Source organism: Aotus nancymaae, unplaced genomic scaffold (assembly GCF_030222135.1).
Source record: "Aotus nancymaae isolate 86718 unplaced genomic scaffold, 86718_ANA_hifiasm-v0.15.2.pri h1tg000287l, whole genome shotgun sequence".
Taxonomy (NCBI): domain Eukaryota; kingdom Metazoa; phylum Chordata; class Mammalia; order Primates; family Aotidae; genus Aotus; species Aotus nancymaae.
The window spans coordinates 167,856-175,138 of NW_026988702.1; positions in this window are offsets into that span (position 1 = coordinate 167,856).

Below are 7,283 nucleotides of genomic sequence, written 5' to 3' on the forward strand. Positions count from 1 at the left end.
TCAGTATAAAAGAGTACTTTGAGAGGAAGTATATTTTTTATAAAAGAGTACTTCCTGTGTCATTATATTCAGTATAAAAGAGTAATTTGAGAGGGAGTATGTTTTTTAGAAAAGAGAACTTCCTGTCTGATTATATTCAATAAAAAATAGTACTTTGAGAGGGTCTATATTTTTTATAAAAGAGTACTTCCTGTGTGAGTATATTAAAAATAAAAGAGTAGTTCCAGAGTGATTATATTCAGTATAAAAGAGTACTTTTAGAGGTAGTATATTTTTTATGAAAGAGTACTTCCAGTGTTATTATATTCAATATAAAAGAGTACATTGAGAGGGAGTATATTTTTTATAAAAGAGTACTTCCTGTGTGATTATATTCAGTATAAAAGAGTACTTTGAAAGGAAGTATATTTTTTATAAAAGAGTACTTCCAGTGTGATTATATTCAATATAAAAGAGTACATTGAGAGTGAGTATATTTTTTATAAAAGAGTACTTCCAGTGTGATTATATTCAGTATAAAAGAGTACTTTGAGAGGGAGTATATTTTTTATAAAAGAGTATTTCCAGTGTGATTATATTCAATATAAAAGCGTACTTTACGAGGGTCTATTTTTTTATAAAAGAGTACTTCCTGTGTGATTATATTAAAAATAAAAGAGTAGTTCTAGTGGGATTATATTCAATATAAAAGAGTATATTGAGACGGAGTATATTTTTTATAAAAGAGTACTTCCAGTGTGATTATATTCAATATAAAAGAGTATTTGAGAGGGTCTATATTTTTTATAAAAGAGTACTTCCTGTGTGATTATACAAAATATTAAAGAGTACTTTGAGGGCAGTATATTATTTATAAAAGAGTACTTCCAGTGTGATTATATTCAGCATAAAATAGTACTTTGAGAGGGAGTATATTTTTTATAAAAGAGTACTTCCAGTGTGATTATATTCAATATAAAAGAGTACTTTGAGAGGGTCTATATTTTTTATAAAAGAGTACTTCCTGTGTGATTATATTAAAAATTAAAGAGTAGTTCCAGTGTGATTATATTCAATATAAAAGAGTACATTGAGAGGGAGTATATTTTTTATAAAAGAGTACTTCCTGTGTGATTATATTCAGTATAAAAGAGTACATTGAGAGGAAGTATATTTTCAATAAAAGAGTACTTCCTGTGTGATTACATTAAGTATAAAAGAGTACTTTGAGAGGGAGTATATTTTTAATAATAGAGTACTTCCAGTGTGATTATATTCAAAATAAAAGAGTACATTGAGAGGGAGTATATTTTTTATAAAAGAGTACTTCCTGTGTGATTATATTCAGTATAAAAGAGCAGTTAGAGAGGGATTATATTTTTAATAAAAGAGTACTTCCAGTGTGATTATATTCAATATAAAAGAGTACTTTGAGAGGGAGTATATTTTTTATAAAAGAGTACTTCCTGTGCGATTATATTCAATATAAAAGAGTACTTTGAGAGGAAGTATATTTTTTATAAAAGAGTACTCCCTGTGTGATTATATTCAGTATAAAAGAGTACTTTGAGTGGGAGTATATTTTTTTTAAAAGAGTATTCCTGTGTGATTATATTCAATACAAAAGCGTAATATGAGATTGTCTATATTTTTTATAAAAGAGTACTTCCTGTGTGATTATATTAAAAATAAAAGAGTAGTTCCAGTGTGATTATGTTCAATATAAAAGAGTATTTTGAGAGGGAGTATATTTTTTATAAAAGAGTACTTCCTGTGTGATTATATTCAATATAAAAGAGTATATTGAGAAGGAATATATTTTTTATAAAAGAGTACTTCCAGTGAGATTATATTCAGCATAAAAGAGTATTTTAAGAGGAAGTATATTTTTTATAAAGAGTAATTATAGTGTGATTATATTCAATATAAAGGAGTACTTTGAGAGGGTGTATATTTTTTATAAAAGAGTACTTCCTGTGTGATTATATTAAAAATAAATGAGTAGTTCCAGTGTGACTGTATTCAATATAAAAGAGTACTTTGAGAGGGAGTATATTTTTTATAAAAGAGTACTTCCAGTGTGATTATATTCAGCATAAAAGAGTACTTTGAGAGGGAGTATATTTTTTATAAAAGAGTACTTCCAGTGTGATTATATTCAGTATAAAAAGTACTTTGAGAGGGAGTATATTTTTTATAAAAGAGTACATCCAGTGTGATTATATTCAGTATAAAAGAGTAGTTTGAATGGGATTATATTTTTAATAAAAGAGTACTTCCAGTGTTATTATATTCAATATAAAAGAGTACATTGAGAGGGAGTATATTTTTTATAAAAGAGTACTTCCAGTGTGATTATATTCAGTATAAAAGAGTACATTGAGAGTGAGTATATTTTTTATAAAAGAGTACTTCCAGTGTGATTATATTCAGTATAAAAGAGTACTTTGAGAGGTAGTATATTTTTTTTAAAGAGTATTTCCTGGGTGATTATATTTAGTATAAAAGAGTACTTTGTGTGGGAGCATATTTTTTATAAAAGAGTACTTCCTGTGTGTTTATATTCAATATAAAAGCGTACTTTGAGAGGTTCTATATTTTTTATTAAAGAGTACTTCCTGTGTGTTTATATTAAAAATAAAGAGTAGTTCCAGTGTGATTATGTTCAATATAGAAGTGTACTTTGAGAGGGAGTATATTTTTTATAAAACAGTACTTCCTGTGTGTTTATATTAAAAATAAAGAGTAGTTCCAGTGTGATTATATTCAATATAAAAGCGTATTTGAGAGGGTCTATATTTTTTATAAAAGAGTATTTCCTGTGTGATTGCATTAAAAATAAAAGAGTAGTTCTAGTGTGATTATATTCAATATAAAAGAGTACTTTGAGAGGGAGTATATTATTTATAAAGAGTACTTCCAGTGTCATTATATTCAATATAAAAGAGTACTTTGAGAGGGTCTATATTTTTTATAAAAGAGTACTTCCTGTGTGTTATTATATTAAAAATAAAAGAGTGGTTCCAGTGTGATTATATTCATTAAAAAAGAGTACTTTGAGAGGGAGTATATTTTTTTAGAAGAGTACTTCCAGTGTGATTATATTCAATATGAAAGAGAACATTGAGAGGGAGTATATTTTTTATAAAGGAGTACTTCCAGTGTGATTATATTCAATATAAAAGTGTACTTTTAGAGGGAGTATATTTTTTATAAAAGAGTAGTTCTAGTGTGATTATATTCAATATAAAAGAGTACTTTGAGAGGGAGTATATTTTTTATAGAAAAGTATTTCCATTGTGATTATATTCAATATAAAAGAGAACTTTGAGAGGGTCTATATTTTTTATAAAAGAGTACTTCCTGTGTGTAATTATATTAAAAATAAAAGAGAAGTACCAGTGTGATTATATTCAATATACAAGAGTACTTTGAGAGGGAATATATTTTTTATAAAAGAGTAATTCCAGTGTGATTATATTCAATATAAAAGAGTACATTGAGAGGGAGTATATTTTTTATAAAAGAGTACTTCCAGTGTGATTATATTCAATATAAAAGAGTACATTTAGAGGGAGTACATTTTTTATAAAAGAGTAATTCCAGTGCGATTATATTCAATATAAAAGAGTACATTGATAGGGCCTGTATGTTTTTTAAAAGATTACTTTCTGTGTGATTATATTAAAAATAAAAGAGTAGTTCCAGTGTGATTATATTCAATATAAAAGAGTACATTGAGAGGGAGTATATTTTTTATAAAAGAGTACTTCCTGTGTGATTATATTCAGTATAAAAGAGTACTTTGAGAGGAAGTATATTTTTTATAAAAGAGTACTTCCTGTGTGATTATATTCAGTATAAAAGAGTAGTTAGAGAGGGATTATAATTTTAATAAAAGAGTACTTCCATTGTGATTATATTCAATACAAAAGAGTACTTTGAGAGGGAGTATATTTTTTATAAAAGAGTACTTCATGTGTGATTATATTCAGTTTAAAAGAGTACTTTGAGAGGAAGTATGTTTTTTATAAAAGAGTACTTCCTGTGTGATTATATTCCGTATAAAAGAGTACTTTGAGTGCGAGTATATTTTTTTAAAAGAGTATTCCTGTGTGATTATATTCAGTATAAAAGAGTACTTTGATAGGGAGTATATTTTTTATAAAAGAGTACTTCCTGTGTGATTATATTCAATACAAAAGCGTACTTTGAGATTATCTATATTTTTTATAAAAGAGTACTTCCTGTGTGATTATATTAAAAATAAAAGAGTAGTTCCAGTGTGACTGTATTCAATATAAAAGAGTACTTTGAGAGGGAGTATTTCTTTATAAAAGAGTACTTCCAGTGTGATTATATTCAGTATAAAAGAGTATTTTGTGAGGGTCTATATTTTTTATAAAAGAGTACTTCCTGTGTGATTATACTGAGTATAAAAGAGTACTTTGAGAGGGTCTATATTTTTTATAAAAGAGTACTTCCTGTGTGATTATATTAAAAATAAAAGAGTAGTTCCAGTGTGATTATATTCAATATAAAAGAGTACATTGAGAGGGAGTATATTTTTTATAAAAGAGTTCTTCCATTGTGATTATATTCAGAATAAAAGAGTATATTGAGAGGCAGTATATTTTTTATAAAAGAGTACATCCAGTGTGGTTATATTCAATATAAAACAGTACTTTGCGAGGTTCTATGGTTTTTATAATAGAGTACTTCCTGTGCGATTATATTAAAAATAAAAGAGTAGTTCCAGTGTGATTATATTCAGTATAAAAGAGTACTTTGAGAGGGAGTATATTTTTTTAAAAGAGTACTTCCAGTGTGATTATATTCAGTATAAAAGAGTACTTTGAGAGGGAGTATGTTTTTTATAAAAGAGAACTTCCTGTGTGATTATATTAAAAATAAAAGAGTAGTTGAAGTGTGATTATATTCAGTATAAAAGAGTACATTGAGAGGGAGTATATTTTTTATAAGAGTACTTCCTTTGTGATTATTTTCAGTATAAAAGAGTACTTTGAGAGGAAGTATATTTTTTATAAAAGAGTACTTCCTGTGTGACTATATTCAGTATAAAAGAGTACTTTGAGAGGGAGTATATTTTTAATAAAAGAGTATTTCCAGTGTGATTATATTCAGTATAAAAGAGTACTTTGAGAGGAAGTATATTTTTTATAAAAGAGTACTTTCAGTGTGATTATATTCAGTATAAAAGAGTACTTTGAGAGGAAGTATATTTTTTATAAAAGAGTACTTCCTGTGTGATTATATTCAGTATAAAAGAGTACTTTGAGAGGGAGTATGTTTTTTATAAAAGAGAACTTCCTGTGTGATTATATTTAATATAAAAGAGTACTTTGAGAGGGTCGATATTTTTTATAAAAGAGTACTTCCTGTGTGAGTATATTAAAAATAAAAGAGTAGTTCCAGAGTGATTATATTCGGTATAAAAGAGTACTTTGAGAGGGAGTACATTTTTTATAAAAGAGTACTTCCAGTGTGTTTATATTAAAAATAAAGAGTAGTTCCAGTGTGATTATGTTCAATATAGAAGAGTACTTTGAGAGGGAGTATATTTTTTATAAAAGAGAACTTCCAGTGTGATTATATTCAATATAAAAGAGTACATTGAGCAGGAGTATATTTTTTATAAAAGAGTACTTCCAGTGTGATTATATTCAGTATAAAAGAGTACTTTGAGAGGGAGTATATTTTTTATAAAAGAGTACTTTCAGTGTGATTATATACAGCATAAAAGAGTACTTTGAGAGGGAGTATATTTTTTATAAAAGAGTACTTATAGTGTGATTATATTCAATATAAAGAGTACATTGAGAGGGTGTATATTTTTTATAAAAGTGTACTTCCTGTGTGATTATATTAAAAATAAAAGAGTAGTTCCAGTGTGAGTGTATTCAATATAATAGAGTACTTTGAGAGGGAGTATATTTTTTATAAAAGAGTACGTCCACTGTGATTATATTCTGTATAAAAGAGTATTTTGAGAGCGTCTATATTTTTTATAAAAGAGTACTTCCTGTGTGATTATATAAAAAATAAAACGGTAGTTGCAGTGTGATTATATTCAATACAAAACAGTACATTGAGAGGGAATATATTTTTTATAAAAGAGTACACCCTTTGTGATTATACTCAGAATAATAGAGTATATTGAGAGGGAATCTATTTTTTATAAAAGAGTACATCCAGTGTGGTTACATACAATATAAAAGAGTACTTTGCGAGGGTCAATATTTTTTATAAAAGAGTACTTCCTGTGTGATTATATTAAAAATAAAAGAGTAGTTCAAGTGTAAATAGATTCAGTATAAAAGAGTACATTGAGAGGGAGTATATTTTTTATAAGAGTACTTCCTTTGTGATTATATTCAGTATAAAAGAGTACTTTGAGAGGAAATACATTTTTTATAAAAGAGTAATTCCTGTGTGATTATATTCAGTATAAAAGAGTACTTTGAGAGGGAGTATATTTTTAATAAAAGAGTAGTTCCAGTGTGATTATATTCAATATAAAAGAGTACATTGAGAGGGTGTATATTTTTTATAAAAGAGTACTTCCTGTGTGATTATATTCAGTATAAAAGAGTACTTTGACAGGGAGTATATTTTTTATAAAAGAGTACTTCAAGTGTGATTATATTCAATATAAAAGCGTACTTTAAGAGGGTCTATATTTTTTATAAAAGAGTACTTCCTGTGTGATTATATTAAAAATAAAAGAGTAGTTCTAGTGGGATTATATTCAATATAAAAGAGTATTTTGAGATGGAGTATATTTTTTATAAAAGAGTACTTCCTGTGTGATTATACTAAATATAAAGGAGTACTTTGAGAGCAGTATATGATTTATAAAAGAGTACTTCCAGTGTGATTATATTCAGCATAAAATAGTACTTTGAGAGGGAGTATATTTTTTATAAAAGAGTATTTCCAGTGTGATTATATTCAATATAAAAGAGTACTTTGAGAGGGTCTATATTTTTTATAAAAGAGTACTTCATGTGTGATTTTATTAAAAATTAAAGAGTAGTTCCAGTGTGACTATATTCAATATAAAAGAGTACATTGAGAGGGAGCATATTTTTTATAAAAGAGTACTTCCAGTGTGATTATATTCAGTATAAAAGAGTACTTTGAGAGGAAGTAGGTTTTTAATAAAAGAGTACTTCCTGTGTGATTACATTCAGTATAAAAGAGTACTTTGAGAGGGAGTATATTTTTTATAAAAGAGTACTTCCAGTGTGAATATATTCAATATAAAAGAGTACTTTGAAAGG